Source organism: Pteropus alecto, unplaced genomic scaffold (genome assembly GCF_000325575.1).
Source record: "Pteropus alecto unplaced genomic scaffold, ASM32557v1 scaffold40, whole genome shotgun sequence".
In the NCBI taxonomy this organism is placed as follows: domain Eukaryota; kingdom Metazoa; phylum Chordata; class Mammalia; order Chiroptera; family Pteropodidae; genus Pteropus; species Pteropus alecto.
Window position 1 is genome coordinate 17,581,596 of NW_006431919.1, and position 16,225 is coordinate 17,597,820.

General features: G+C 52.8%; 1 pseudogene; it reads left to right on the top strand.

Moving 5' to 3' along the window:
- The first annotated feature begins 15,605 nt into the window (after positions 1-15,605).
- Positions 15,606-15,724, top strand: LOC112475356 (annotated as a pseudogene).
- Positions 15,725-16,225: the final 501 nt, after the last annotated feature.

Consider the following 16,225-nt stretch of genomic DNA (forward strand, 5'->3'; position numbering starts at 1 on the left):
CCGCGTGGTGCCCGATACGTAGCAGGCACAAGAAACCTCGTTCCTGTCCTCTCTCCACACGATGCTTTTGTCCCCTCATGTTAGCAAATCACAGCGACCACATGAATTAGTCAAGTTGGCTCAATCGTCAGAAACAGAAGCCAAGTCAGATTGGCTTAAGGGGAAACTGAAGAGGCCAATGCCGAGGGCCCAGCCTGAAAGAAGCACTGTGGGTGCTGGTCCATGCCATTCCGTCTCTTCCGCTCTTTGCCCATCAGCTTTGCTTTCTCTTCCTGCTGCTGTGTCACCTCCCGGAAGCCAAGACCGAGGCTCCCAGAGGCCCCAGCTCAGCCACCTGGGGAGGGAGAGCTGCTTTCCCCTGACGACTGTAGCGTAATCTCAAGGAAGAGCTCTGATTGGTTGTGCTTCGGTCACGTGTCCTTTCCTTGGCCAATCATGCTGGCCTGGGATGGAGTATTTTAAATGGACAGGCCTATGGCAGGAGTGTGTGTGCGTAGAGGGGTGGTGGGTGGTAACTGACTATGAGCAGAGGAATAGGGAGGCCTAACTGGGCAGGAAAAAAAACAACCAATTCAGGATAATTTTATAAGAGAGAAGCCCAAGCTATTCAAGAGGAAACCTAATAAGGCCTTTCTTGCTCTGTGCAGATGTCTATCTCCAGTTCTTTCTTGAAGCAGCTCAGGCGTCCCTCCCTGTGTACTCCTTGCTCCGGAAAGCACCTTCCATACTGAGTCTCCCCCGCCTGGGAGGACCTCGAGGCAGGACTGGACTCTGCACCTCTGTGGCCCTGGCGCCCGCCTGGGGCCGAGCACAGAGCAGGGTTCAAACCCACACCTTCACAGCCAGCATCCTGTACCCTCTGCACAGCCTCCATCTGAACCCACCCCTACTCTCCGCCCACTGAGCCCTGCCTTCTCCTGCGGGACCTCCAACCTCTGTGTCCTCTGGGTGGAGCCAGATGGCCAGCCCTTCCCTGAGAATCTGGGCGGCATCTCTGAGGGGCTGGCATTCCAGGTCACACAGTCATTTCGCCTGCCTGATGACGCTCTTGTGAAGCTGGGGGCTCAGCGGCCCTTCACAGAGTGACCAGGCTGTTTTACGTTCATGTGCCCCAACTCTGGCTGCGAAGCTGCCGAGGGGAAGGGCTGCAGCTGTTTCCGCCGGGTTAGGCTGACCGGCTGACTGCTGGCCGCTGACTTTCCCCAAGATGAGTCCCCGCAAAGGCCGCTGGGCCACCGTTTCCCCTCCCCCCACGGTGGTTCATACCTCCTTACGAAGAGACGTTCTTTTCTTCCTTTCTTTCCTTTTTTTGGGGGTACTGTTTAAAAGAGAGTAATGTAAGTCTCAGATCCCCTCGCATCATGTTAATGTTAAAGTAGGACTAAAAATAAATCTTGGGTTGCCATAGGAACCCTGAGTGTTGCTAGGTTTAGTCTGTGGGGGATTGGGAGCCCTGCTTTTTCTGGCCCTGCTGGAAGGCTGCCTCTGTGGCTGCACAGAGCACCTGGGAGGGGCCCCCAGGGCATCGCCCCACCCCCCAAACCCGCCAAAGGTGGCCTGGGTGTCAGCCCTCTGCTGGGTGTCCTGTGGGGTGTTGGGATCGCCCTGGAAGGGGGACTGGGCTCTGCAGAGCCTCCCAAGAGAGGGTTCCAAGGAGGAGGTGGAGAGGAAGAAAATATAGGCAGGAAGAGAGAGAGAAAAGGGGGGAGGGCAGGCGGACAGACACAGGGAGGGTCCGGGTTTGCTAAGCCCGGGCCTCTCCTCCCCCTTCCCGCTGCCCTCAGTCCCCTCCCAGGCTGGGTCTGCGTGTGTCCCTGGATCGTGGCCACTCACTGGCCACTCGACCCTGTCCACCGTGCCCCTCAGTGCCCTTCCCAACCTCTTTCTTCCAATTCGGGCTACCCAGGGACACCGTATGCCAACCCCTGGCTATGTCCCATGCACTGTGGAGAGTCCCTACGTCCCTTCTCGGTCAGCCCCGTTTGCCGCAAAGCGTATGGTCAAGAGGACAGAGTCGAGAGTCAGGCAGATGGGAGTTCAAATCCAGCCTCAGCATGTACCGCCGTGTGACTTCAAGCCGTCTCCCCAGCTCTCTGCCCTTCACTTTCCCCCTCAGCACAGGGGGGTGTGGATACCTCCCTTGGGGCGAGGGGGTTGCTGTGGGAATGCGTGAGAAGGTGTGTGGGCCAAGGGCCCCAGGCCTGGCACATGGCAGAGCTGGCAGCTGTTCCAGCGACCCCACAGAACCGCCCTGCCTCTGCTGGGACAACCTGTGGCCCTAGCTCAGGTCCACTCTGGAGGGACACATTTGGTTTGGGGGTTTCTACTTTGGTAGCAGCAGGACAAATACATGCAGGAGTTTAGGGACTCAGCCACTCTGGAGAGGTCTGAAGTTGAGCTAAACCTGGGATTTTTGAGCTGGTCTGTGCCCACAGGGTCCAGGCCCACTGATGAGGTCAGAAGTCCCGTGCAGACCAGACGGGGTTCTCAGAGTAACGAACTTCTTGACCCATATTTCTCAAACACCGTAAAGGGAATTCCTAGCATATCACAGCTTTTCTCAGAATCTTCTTTTCTTCTTCCAGCTGTCTTCTCTCTGCCCCTCAGATCCCCAGGGCCCCCTCTCCCCTTCTTTTCCCTCAAATCAGCATCGGCATCACCCTCTCCACCCAAGAAGTGGCAGCAGCAGCTCCTTCCTGGGAAGGGAGGGGAGAGGAAGGGAGGGAAGGGAGCAGAGCGGGGAGGAGGGGAAGCCGAGTGACCCTATCAGTGCGGGCCCCAGGAAACAGATGGAACGAGAAAATTGGGGTTCCAAAGACGGGTTAATACAGTTCCTGTTTGCAGAGGTGCCGGCAAGATGCTGGAAAGGTGAGGGGTCTGAACCTTCAGGCCAAGGGGAGGGAGCAACTGCGCAGAGCGCAGAGGTCACGTAGAGAGGGCTTCCCAGGAGGGGGCCGTGACCGTCAGCCGGGAGGGAATCGAGGCAGTCGGTCCTCAACTTCACTCTCCTGCTTCCTGCCAGCGCTGCCCGTTGGGCCACCCCGATGGACATCCAAGGAAATGAAGGGCCTTTGGTGATGGCCAGACAGGCCACAGACAGGCCAGCACGGTGCAGTACCCAGCCGAGTGGGAGGGGAGAGGAACCCGTGAGACAAAAACCAGACATCCAAGCCAGGACACTCAGACCTTCATCATTTTTGCTTGACACAAATGGTCATGAACAAATGAGCACAAAAATTTTTAATATTAATAGACTTAATTCTTTATAAGAATATATGCCCTTCATAAAAAAAAGAAAATAATCAAGTCTAAAAACATGCCCTGGAACATTCTGGAAGACGACACCTCATGTCAGGCAGCAGAGAGGAGCCCAGAAAGGGGCTTCGAGGCTGTAACTCTCCAGAGCACAGAGAGCCACCTACCTGGCACTGAAGAAACCCATTACCTGACAAGGGGCTGTCTCATTTTCCTTCATTTACATATCCTAATCTAAGGCCCCAACCTCCAGATCCACAAAACAAAACGAAAATAATTAGTGCAATCTATAGCAAATTGTTTTTGAGCTTAATATTCTGCCTAGAATCTGCGTAAGGAAATGCAATTGCATTTTAAACCACTACGTGCAAGAAGGGGGTCAAGGCCAGACAGCTCAAGTGCGGGAAGAGAAGCTCCCTCTTCCAGACCAATCAGAAGCCGAGAAAGGGACCTGGGGGGCTCTTGGCTGGGCGAGAGTGAGCGAGGCGGAGGGGTTCACTCGGGGAGCCCTTCGAAACCCGGAGTCGCTGGGGAGAAGCCTAGACTGTACCCCGTGCACACACTAGGGACTCAAGCACTGTTCAGAGGCAGTCAGGGTGACGAAGCTGATTGAAATTTCATGTCTCGTGGCACGACCTTCATCCTGCCGGCCTCGTGAGATGCCTTCGCAAAAGCAGGTTCGATGGTCAAATAACTCGGGGAAGAAATGCAAGCGAGTCGTGGGGCTTGTTCGGTGGTTGGAGACTGGTCTTATTTAACACAGTGTCCTTTCGCCGTGTCGAGCAGAGCCTGTTGCCTTGACAGCATTAACAACGGGCGGCACAGCCTTGAGCAGAACCCCTGGGCGGGTGCTCCTGAATTGAACCGGTGACAAGCAGGCCCCCCCTGCAGAGGAATGATGTCTTTTATTTTTTGAAGGGTGAGATGGTCATCTATGGCTCTAATAAGGCTACATCTAACTCTACCTCTTCATTTGGCAAGAACGGGCCCAGATATGGGGGTTCATTCATTCAGCAAATAATCCCTGAGTGCCTACTGTGTGCCAGGCACTGTTCTAGGCACTGGATGTGTCAGGGCACAAAACAGACAAAACTCCGTGTCCTGGAGGAGCTTCCGCCCTGGAGAGAGCCCTGTCCTCTCCTCCTTTTACGGCCCTTGTGTGCTGTGGGACCCACCCCATCCTTGCAGCCATCGCTGATTGGGCCAGGAAGGAGAAGCCACCTGGAAGCTAGGTGGGGCCAGGCGTTTTCAGGACACGGACCTCAGAGCTGGGCTTCTGGGTTCAAATCATGACTTCCCTGCTCACGAGCTCCTCCTGGGCAAGTCACTTAGTCACTCTGAGCTTCTAGTCCCTGCTATGATGAGGATAGTATTAAAACCTGCCTAGTGGGGTTATACTGAGAATTAAATGAAAAAAAAAATGTAAAGACCTTAGGCCAGCGCGTGCCCGTGTTTGCTGTTGGTGGTAATTCTCGTTCCTGAGGAGCACACGGAGGGAGCAGATTTGCAAAGCGCACCAGAGCCGTGGTGCAGGTGGGCTGGGGGCAGAGACAGGGAGAGCGACCCTTTATATAGGGCAGTCCTCCTGGGGGCATGGTGGCCCTTGTCCCTCGTTGTTCCTTACCTTCCTGCTAATTCTGTCACCTCCACTGGGTTTTCTGTTTCTGGGAAGCAAGCAGTCCCTGACGTGTCCTCAAAACCCTGCTTCAGAAGTGACCCAGTCAGGTGAACAAGGAGCTGTTTACAGCAAACCCAGTGAGAGGACAAACGGGGCTTCCTGGGCCTGGCCTCCCCTCGCTACCTGGAGCCTTTTCGTCACACTTCCCCTCTCCTGGAGAAGGAAAGGGAAGGAGGCACTTGGAAGGTACAAGAAAGGCCAACGTGTCTAATCAAGGGGGACCCAAAGGCGCCTGTCCCCAGCCAGGCCTGAGGGAAGACGTCCAAAGCTAATTAGCAGCCCCCAGAGCTGCTTCCTGCGATTCTTCAAGGCTGGCAGGGTCATTCGGAGGAGCAGAGGACATCTGCCGTTTCTTCCCCAGCTGGAGATAGCGTCCCGTCTAGCTAAGGAGAAGCCTGGAAACATCCCAAAAAACGCCCTCTTCCTGGAAGGAGAGCCGAGCGGGACTCTGACGGGCACGTCCCTCTCTGAGAGGCCTGAGCGGGGCATCGATGCTTAGAGAAGGCGGGGAGGGCGTGCTGGGACAGCACAGAGGTGACCGTGCGGGAGTGTTAGAGGAACAGGCCGCAAGGCTCGCTGGGTATCGAGGTGGGGGACAGACACGGACAATGGCGGGGGACAGACAGCGGCCTTGAATGCCATGCCAGGGAGTAGGGAGCTACCGACGCTTTCAAGGGGCGAGACACGGTCTGTCCTGTTTTAGGAAGACTGTACTGGAAGCAGCATGAAGGATTTACCAATGACAGCTGTGGCTTGGTCACAGAGAACAAGAAGCCAGATATGAGGCAGAGGGCGTGGTGTCACACGGGGACCCCAGTAAGGCCGACAGTGACAGAGCTGTTGATTTACAGTGCCTTCAGCTCCCCACCCACCCACACCACGCCAGCCTGCAGGTAGGTCAGGGTCAAGCATGCTGCCCTAGGCAGAGACGCCTTCCCGATTCCTGGCTGACCAAGGAGGGCGGGGAGCCCTGGGCCGGAGCGGGAGATGGTTGGGGAGACAGGACAAAGAGAGGGGCAACTCTGCGTGAAGGAGACATTTATTCATTCAACAAACACTGTCCACACATGTGGGCTCAGACAGACACACTTCAAGCTTCTCCTCCTCCTCCTCCTCCCACTCTCTCCTTTTTAAAAAACATTCGGCCTTTTCTAATACACAAGGAAGACAAGTCCAAAGCAACAGGAATTGACTCTCTCACAGTTCTAGAGGCTGGAAGTCTGCAGTCAAGGTGGCACCAGGGCCGCGCTCCCTCCGAGGGGTCTAGGGGAGGCCCCTTCCTTTCTTAGTTTCTGGCGTTGCCGGCAGTCCTTGGAGCTCCTTGGCTTGTCGCTGGATGGCTCCGATGTCTGCCTCCACCACCACGTGGCATTCTCCCTGTGTGTCTCTGTGTCTCTTCTTATAAGGATGCCAGGCATATTGGATCAGGGCCCACCCTAATCAAGTGTGACTCAGCTTAACGCGATTACATCCGAAAAGATAGCTATTTCCAAATAAGACCACATCCACAACCCCTGGCAAGGGGTTAGGACTTCAACATATCTTTTGAGGCGACACAATTCACCCTAAAACACTCACAGGGAAAAAATACAGAAAATGTAGATAATGAATAAATAAATTAATTAATAAAATCATTAAAACTTTGTATCGCACAGAGGGAACCACTCTAACATTTTGGGGTGCCTCCTCCTAGATGTTCTGCCCTCTATCAAGAATATGTTATCGGTTTTGCACAATTCCGTGATCCTGGGCACACCATCGGGACCTGTTTATTTCGCCTGACGATATACGATGCTGTTCTAATCACTCTTTTTCACATCCTGGATTGTATCTTCTCTGTTACATTTGGGAATCCACTACCTAGGGTTTCTTCTGAGTGCAGGAAATGACAAGGATGCAGTCGTAGCTATGGCTTCACAGCTTCCTGGGCCATTCCGATGGCAGGGTCAAGTCTGTGTATGTCTCATGTTAATGTAAATCTCATGGCCACCCTGTGAGGTCAATGTCATTGGCCTCACTTTGTAGATGGAGAAGTAGATCCGGGGGGTTAAGAACCTTGTCTTACATCATCTAGTGAATGATCAAAACACTTGGGTTTGGTACTCATGCCCATCCAACAGCAGACTGACACTCGAAGCTGCCTCCTATTCATGGAGCTCAGACATTAGAATGTCAGGGGTGCCCTGAAGATTTAACTTGCAGGTCTCGATGGATGTGCATGAGGGAGAACTCGCCAGGTGAAAAGCCGGTAGAGGATAGGGTGCATGTGGGGCACGGTCCAGCTCACCCCGGGAGGGACTATGTGTGCCGTTTGCCACAGGATAGCACGTGAGGGAGGGAGTGGCAGGGAGAGGTCACCGGGGCCGTGTCCTGTGGGCAGTCTAAGCATTGTCCAGAGAGCAGTAGGGAGCCCCTGAAAATGTGTCGGCAGGAGAGAGCCTGTGCTTTGAAAAGTTCTCTCCGGCTCAGGGTGGGAGACGATGGGAAGGCTGGCTGGGGCACAGAAACCGGGAAGAAAGCGGGGCGCAGGTCGACCAGCTATACGAGGAGAAGCAGGGGCGGGGAAGGCAGAGTTAGGCCGGAAGGATCAATAGCCACTCCCTCAGTCTTTGGGGGGAGCTGAGCTGTGAGCCGTGCCCTGGGCAGCCCAGTCAGCCCCAGGTGACAGATGAGCAGGGGACATCTACTGCCATCCATTCTTTTCCTTGGCAGGAGACCTCCCACGTGGCATCGGGCTAAGCCTCAGTCTCGCTGGTGGGAAGCCTGGCTCCTTGCCACAGAAAGGCACAGAGATAAGTGGTGTGATGAGTGTACTGAAAACACAGGATTAAACACTTGGGAACTGACATGAAGCCACCCCTCAGAGGCCGGGAGATGGCGACCAGGTGCTGCCTCCTGCTCGGGAAGTGTGGGCAGCTGGGAATGGCAGAAGAAACTCTTCCTCTGGGTGAGAGAAGCAGGCCCACCCAGCCTCTTAGGAAGGCCGCTGCCTGGGCGCACCCCTCCTCTCTTTGTACCCCTATTTCTGCCCCCTCCCATGTCATAGACCAGCCCGCACTTTCAAGTTTAAGCAGCGCCCTATGCCGCCACAAACAGCTGCCCTCATCCTGGGGCCTTGGGGTGCACGTACACACCAGTGGCCCAGTTCACCCTCGGGAGGATTGACAGGCCACCCGTCTGGCCCCAGACATGCGGGCAGAGGATTCTGGGGTCCTAGGTATCTGAGCGAAGACAAAAGGGAAGTGGTGAGCTCTGGATTTCTGACTCAAGCAGCCGAAGGGCTAGTACCACTCCCAGGTACAGAAACTGGGGAGAAAAGAGGCAGTGGGCGGGGAGGAGTCGAGGAACTAAGACCTTGGGGGTGGAGGAGACCGGGGCAGAGTCAGGGGCGGGTGGAGGTCCCCAGGTCTGCTTAGCTGCAGACCCCAAGATAGACCCCCGGCTGCTGACAGCCACCACCCCAGAGGGACAGAGGATTCCTTCCCAACTCCCGGGCTGGGTGGGGTCCTCCCGTCTTGGGCTGCCAACAGTAGTTACAGGACGTGAAGTCCAGCGGATGGTCAGCGCGCCTCCTCTCGTGCTCCCCCTCCCCTGTGGAAGGTCTCAGGGGTGGGGGTAGGGCTGGGCCTTTCAGGAAGAGGAAAAAACAAGATGTCTTAGTCAGCTTCAAGGTCAGGGCAGTTTTCTAAGGAGTATCTGGAGGTGGAAGAAGAGGCGTCTGAAGATTAAACTTGGACAGGCCAGAGCATAATGACTCTGCGGTCGGGGCTGGGAGGGAGCCACACTGACTGACGGGCTGTGGTAAAATCCACATGACCTAAAACATTGCCATTTAACCTTTTGAACGTGCGTAATTCGGTGGCAGTAAGTACATACACACCGTCGAGCAACCATCACCACTATCCAGTTCCAGAACTTTTCATCACCCCAAACAGTAAACCCATAATTTACCATTGATTGAGGGCCTCCTCTGTGCTTTACACGCATCAGCTCAGCTCATCCCCCCTGTAGCTTTGAGAGGAATCCATGTCACAGGAGAGGAGAGGGAGGGCCCAGGAAGGGACGGTCACTTGCCCAGAGCCTTGTGAGTTGTAAGCGCCCAAGACTTACAGTGTGAGTCCAGGTTTGCCCAGCTCCAGGGCCCACGCTGGAGGGGACAGGTGGGGCAGCTCACTCAGTTGCCGATGCTGTTCTCTGGGGGTGCAGCTGGAAGGTGAGGGGCTCTGCCGGAGCACCGTCCAGATGAAGAAAGGCTTGCAAGGGCAGGGGGCGGGGCAAGGCTCAGGCGGGGAGCTGAGGGAGCGTGGCGTGGTGCCAGGCGGTGTCCCTCTGACGGGAGCTCCAGGTAGAGGCTGGTAGTAGGGCCCAGGTCCTGTCCCTAGGGGACAGTGCTGGCCCCAGCTGAGTGGAGGATCAGGGCCCCAGCTAAGCGAGAACTGCTCCCAAGGGTGTGTGGTGGCGAGCAGGCCGAAGGATGGAGAGAGAGGACGGGGAGCAGATCGAGGCCAGAGAGGGTCAGTGTGTCAGCCCAGGGGTTGGTGGACAGTTGCCAGGAGTGCCAGGAGGAGTACAGGCCTGAATCCAGATCCCAAACCATCCTCGGCAAAGGGCTGAGGCCAGAGCGGCAAATAGCCACGGCCCTCGAGTCTGTGTCTCCAGTCGACTCTGAAATTCAGGCTCAAGATTTTGTTGGCTACAAAGACTTTGAACTTGCTGGTCGAGCAGGAAAGCAGAAAAGCATTCACGTTTTCTCTCTCATTCTCTTTCCTCTACATGTATGTGCATACACACACACACCAAGAGGTAAAAATGAGATTTTAGTGTACATCCAGTTTTCACCCGTCTTTTATTTTTTTAACTCAAAAATGTCATGGAAATCTTTTCAAGGCATTTATACACCATCCTTCTTAAAAGCCTCAGAGCATTCCATCGTGTGTCTGACTCTTAGTTTATCGAACCCAGTGGTTCTCATTTGGCAGTGTCTGGGGACATTTTTGGGTGTCATAACTTGGGGAGATGGCTGTAATTTTGAATTTGCCTACTTGCTAAAATTTCAATGCAACCCCCAAATCAGTACTCAAGGCAATTTCACAGTCATTCTTGGACTATCACAGAGCAGCAAAAATTGTGAGTCACCTGACATACATGTACCCAGCTAAGATCAAGCAAGGTGACACTTGGCTTTCTTGTTTCAGCTCTCAAACTGTAAATAAGTGTCCCATTTGCCATCTATTTAGTGCCAAATGTTTCACAATTTAGTGCTTTTTCTTAGTGATTTTGCTGCTTAAAATGCCCCCCAGCGTAGCACTGAAGTGCTGGCTAGTGATCCAGAACGTAAGAAGGTTGGGGTGCACCTTTTGGAGAAAATACGTGTGTTAGAAAAGCTTCGTTCAGGCATGAGTTATAGCCACTGGCTGCAAGTTCAATGTTAAGAAATCAGCCAGGTATATTAAATAAGGTGTCTTTAAACAGAAACACACATGAAAAAAGGTTACATGTTGATCAGTTGTTAAATCGTTGTGACCAGTGGCTCACAGGACCCTAACCCTGTATTTCTCCAGGAGCAGCGGTCCAGTGTCTGCTAATTCAGTGTTCACGATAACTTCATCAAACATGACTACTGCCAATAACGAGAATCGACTGTATCCCATGATCATTTTGCGTGTACATCCTGGAAGTGTGATGGCTGGTTCAGAGAGTGTGTTCCTTTTGAGGAGTTTTCCCCCATCTTTATTGAGATATGATTGACAAATAAACATTGTATATATTTAAGGCGTAGGACTTGATGTTTTGATATACATACATTGTGAAATAATCGCCACAATCAAGCTAACGAGCATGTCGGTCACCTCATTTACCTTTATTTGTGCCGTGAGAACACAAGATTTACTCTTGGGAAATTTTAAGTATACAGTGTTGCTAACTATACTCACCACGCTGTACCCGAGATCTCAAAACTTATTCATCTCGTATACCTGTGCTTGAAACTTTGTACCCCTTGACTACCATCCCCCATTTCTCCCTCCTCCCAGCCCCAAACAGCCATCGTTTTACTCTGCTTCTATGAGTTTCATTATTATAGATTACGCATGTAAGTGAGATCATATTTGTCCTTCTGTGTCTGCTTTATTTCACTTAGCATTACCTCCTAGGTTCATTTATGTTGTTGTAAGTGACAAGAGTTCCTTCTTTGAAGAGGCTGAATAATATTCCATTGTTTAAATATATAGTATATTTTCTTTACGCATTCATCCACTGGTGGACCTGTAAGTGGTTTTCATGTCTTGGCTATTGTGAATAATGTTGCAATGAGCATGGGAATGTAGATATTTCTTGGAGATAGTGATTTTAGTTTCTTCAGATATATATCCAGAATTGGAATTATTGCATCTTAAGGTACTTCTATTTTTTATTTTTTAGGACCCTCCATACTGTTTTCCGTAACAGCTGTACCAATTTACATTCCCACTAACAGTGCACAAGGGTTTCCTTTTTTCCACATCCTTGCCAACACTTGTTATCTTTTGTCATTTTGATAATAGCTGTTCTAACAGGATGAAAGAAAAAAACCCACATGATCATCTCAATAGATGCAGGAAAAGGATTTGACAAAATTCTACATCCATTCATGATAAAAACTCTCAACAAAATAGATATAGAATGAACTTACCTCAACACAGTAAAGGGCCTGTATTAAAAGCCCACCGCTGACATTAAGATCAATGAGAAATATGAAAAACTTTCCCCCTGAGATTCCAGCACAAGGCGGGGATGCCCCCTCTCACCCCTTCTATTCAATATAGTCCTGGAAGTCTTCGCCAGAGCACTTAGACAAGAAAAAACATAAAAGCCATCCAAATAGGAAAAGAAGTAAGATTTTCTCCGTTTGCTGATGACATGGTCATATATGTAGAAAATCCTAAAGATTCAACAAGAAAAACCTGTTGAACTAATAAACAAATCTGGTAAATTGGCAGGATTCAAAGTCAATGTACAAAAATCAGTCATGTTTCTATACACAAATAACAAACTATCCAAAAAGGAAATTAAGAAAACAATCTCTTCATAATAAAAACAAAGAGAATAAATACTCAGAGATGAAGCTGACCAAAGAAATGAAAGAATTGTACACTGAAAATGATAAAATATTGATGAAATAACTTTAAAAAGCCTTAGACAAATGCAAGGATGTCCCACGTTCATGGATTGGAAGAATTGTTAAAATGTCCGTATTGTTGAAGTGTCCCCATCATCGCACCTGACAAAGCTGGTTCACTTAGATGGCTTGGCGAAGGAGATGGCCGTGGACATCTGGTGGGGATGACCATCTCAAGCCCAGGAGAATGGACAAGCAGCACACAGAGGCACTCATTCGCCATCGTGCCCACTTTGGGCCAGGCTTATGCTGGACCCAGCGGTGAATGGAAGAGACCAAGATCACTGCCGTAAGGGAGAAAGGCAGTGGTGATTGCAGAATGTCCCAGGGCCCTGTCAGGATGGGGGAGGTGCTAGGGAGAGACGAGAACAGGAGAACAGGCGAGAGGCCCAGAGAGCCGGCTGCCGGGCAGGGGGCGGGGGGCGGGAGGGGGCGGCAATTCTACACAGTATGACTAGAGAAGGTCTCCCTGGGGAGGGGGCTTGGGAAGAACCTGTCCCTCAGCCCTTACACTCATCCATCCGTTCACTCATCTATGCAGCATATCCAGGGAGGAGATGCCACTGCAGAACTTAGCCCGGGGCCCAGTGGGGACATGTGTCCTCTGAGGGTGAATTGAAGGGAAGCGGAGGACCAGGCCCCTTGGTGAGGGAAGGGGACAGAATAGGAAGAACAGGAAACCTCCAAAGCAGCGCCCCTGCCAACTTGCTTTTGGGGATCACCAACAACTATGGAAAGGAAAAACAAAAGCAGGGCGACTGTGACTCCACTTGGGATTTTTTCCCAATTATAAATCAGGTCTTTTCAACTTCATTTCAAGGCCCGGGGCGCATCGTTTGCCGGGGTCCCCAGACCCGGCTCGCGGGTCTGTCCCCTCCCCATGGCCTGCCTGCCGGCTCGCTTTCGTCGTTTTTAGAATGGCTGGGTACAAGCCTGGCCCTGCAGGCTGGAACACAAGATCCTGAAGCACAGTCGTTGAGAAAACACCCGTGGATTCAGAGGCTCGGGCGTAGATTCGAACCCCTGTTCCACCTCTGGACCGCCGTGTAGCCACTGGGTGGTCACCTCGCTTCTCTAGGCCCCTCTTTCTCTCCCTGTAAAATGGGTACAAGACTCTATACCCGCCTGCCTCAGAGAGCGGCTGGGAGGGTCAGATGAGGCCATGGCTTAGGGCAGCACAGATGCTTCGCAAGCACCTATTCTGTCACACCGTCTCGGGGCTTATGGTCTGTGGAGGGTGCAGACATTAGTCAGAGAAGCCCCAGGCTCGGCTCTGTGGACAGGCCGACACACAGGGGACACAGACGTCCAAACCCTGGGAAGTGGAAGACAAGACGGCGATGCAGGAAGCCATTCACACCCCCACAGAGGCAGAGTCCAAGGGGACTGACTGCCTCCGAGAGGGGGCTCAGGCAGGGCAGCAGGCCGAGATCTTGGGAGTCAGCTATTACGAGTGTTTTAAACGTAAGTTTCATTACGACTCAGGTAACGTGAGGCCAGCAGATCAGGAGGTGGCTGCCACTGCCAAGATGGGGTGCTACTCAGTTTCTAAGGGGCGGGGGCGGGCAAACCATGCTATGCAGGGCCATGCAAGGAAGCGCCAGTACCAGTCAAAAGGCAGAGGAAGCCTGGGGAGAACGTGGGCAAGAGACTCGTTGTGGTTTCTGAAAAGGAGCAGGCGAGGCAGCAGGCAGGTTGAGGATTGGCTAGTTTGAATGACCCCAACTCTGGGGCGTAGGGGCTGCCCCTAGCTGTCCAGTACACGGCTGGAGTGATTAGGGCAAGGGGGCGGTGGTGACAGGATTGAGAGCCAGTAGTGGAGGTGGGCGCCGGATTGGTTAGTTTGCATATGAAAGGTATGCTCGGAGGTGAGTAGATTACAATCTCTAGGGCTTGGCCAGCCCCAGGAGGGGCAATCTCTCCAGGGTCAAGATGGCAAGTGCCCAGGTAGCAAAGCATCCCCCCCACGGGGAGATACATGTCACATGATGATACTGAGAACCTGAGAGGCGTGTGCTCGGTTCAGTGCCTGGGACATTTCCGTGTGCATGGGCTGTGGTCCATGTGCCGTTTGTGGGTGTGTGGGGGGGTGTCATTTATGAGCTGGCTGTGGGCAAACACTGGCAGGTCCCAGGAGCAGGGCATGGGTGGGGGACACGCCGGGTGGGCAGCCTGCCCAGCTCCAGGAGCAGTTTCTTCCCCCAGAATCGAGTCGCAGCCTTTTCGTCCAGTTTCTTTCCGCTGCTAAGATCAGTCTGGTGCCGAGAGTCAAGGCTGGTGTGATCCTTGGATCTGGAGCTTTCCAGTAGCCAGATCCTTCGCGGGCAAAGGAAGACGCAGGTGTCAGGTGCAGAGGACACTCTGGACACAGGGACTTGTTCAGTTAGCAACCTGCTTTTTTTTAAACTTAATATGTCTTAGAAGTATTTTCCTGTCGTAAACCTGTTTCAATCTTTCCATACCTACACTGTATCCCTATAAGACTGTATCTTACTTAATCACGCCCTACTGATGGACACTTGGATTATTTCCTGCCTTGGGCTGCAGTGAACACCTCTTCATTTGGGGGCAGAGGAGGGGTCTGAGCAGGTCCTACCCAGGCCTCTGAGCGGGTATTCGGGGAGGCAGCTTAGCCTCTGGTTGGTGTCTCATCAGTGGCAAGTAGAGAGCTCCCTACCCAGTTCTAGGCCAGGCTCTGTCCCCAGTTTGCTGTGTGACCTTAGGGCAAGTCACAGAACTTCTCTGGGCCTCCTTTCCCTCACCTGTGAAGAGCAAGGCTCGGACTCAGTTCCTACCCCACCCCCTCCTTATCCCAGTAGTCACGCTCAGCTCCTTGGCAGCTGCATTAAAACACTTTCCTTTGCCTCCCCTAGTGCAAGACCTTTGCTAGTTTCATGGCCTCATCCACTTCTCCCAGAAATCTCTAGACGGAGACTCAGCTAGGGTTATGGTCTGACTGGACAGGCGGAGAGGGTAAGTGGCCAGTCCACAGACTCCCACTGGGCGTGCCGTGCCGTCAGCCAGAGCCAGGCTTCAATGCTGATTTTTTGTAGCCTCCCGGGCAAGTGACTTCAGGCAGGGGACACTGCTTCACTCAACTTCAGTGTCCCCCTCCATAAAGACAGGATGGTCACTGCCCTGGGAAGGTTCCGACCCATCGTGCTTTGAGAAGAGAGTCCGACCCCCGTCACAGTGTGGCCCAGGCCCTGTACCCTCTGACTTCAGGTTGGCTTGGCCAATAGGAGGCCCTACTGGTGCTCAGAGAGCGGGAGGAGAGGAAGGCTGGGTACTTACGCCCCGGCTCCTCCTTGCCAGGCGGGCAGATGGCGGCAGTGGGTGCATTCCTGTAAGCAAGGCTGCAGCTCCCGTATGACTCGCCACCTTGCCTTACCAGGCCCACGGAGGAGACAGCCCCAAGGTTGGCAGTCCCAGGGGTCACCCTTCAATCTCCCTTGTCCTGAGTCCCTGACTGATTCGCCGACCCTTTCCCATAGGGTTATAAAGAAGATAGAATGAGTCTGTGGCCATGCTACCCTGAACACACTCAATCCCATCTGATCTCGGAAGCTAAGCAGGGTCCGGCCTGGTTACTACTTGGATGGGAGACCACCTAGGAAGACCAGGTGCTGTAGGCGTAAAAAAAAATAAATATATAAAATTAAAAATAAAGATAAAGAAGATTGAATGAGAACATGACAGCCATTGGTCAGTTCTATTGATTATGGTGATGGTTATACAACTCTGACTTTACTAAAAGCCGTTGAATTGTACACTCTAAATGGGTGAATTTTATGTAGGTGAGTTCAATTTTGATTAAGCTGTTTTAAAAATCACCTTGTGGAAGAGCGAATATAGTACGAAGAAGGCCATACATATGTCTGCTTGTCTAGGCACTAAATACCTCTGGAAAGATGTCGCCAACACACTGTCTGCCGTGGATGCCCTGAGGAGGGGCCCTGGGTAGGACACGGAGGAGCCGTCCTGCTCACAGAACAGGGTGGCATGTGGCTTTTACGACAGAAACAGAGAGGAGCCCCGGCCACCCTGCGTTTGCTCGCCCCGGGCTAGCCAGTCCTCCTCAAGAAGCGGGCCATGGGGTGGTAGGGACAAGTGCGGAGGGTCCCGAGGTTCCCAGA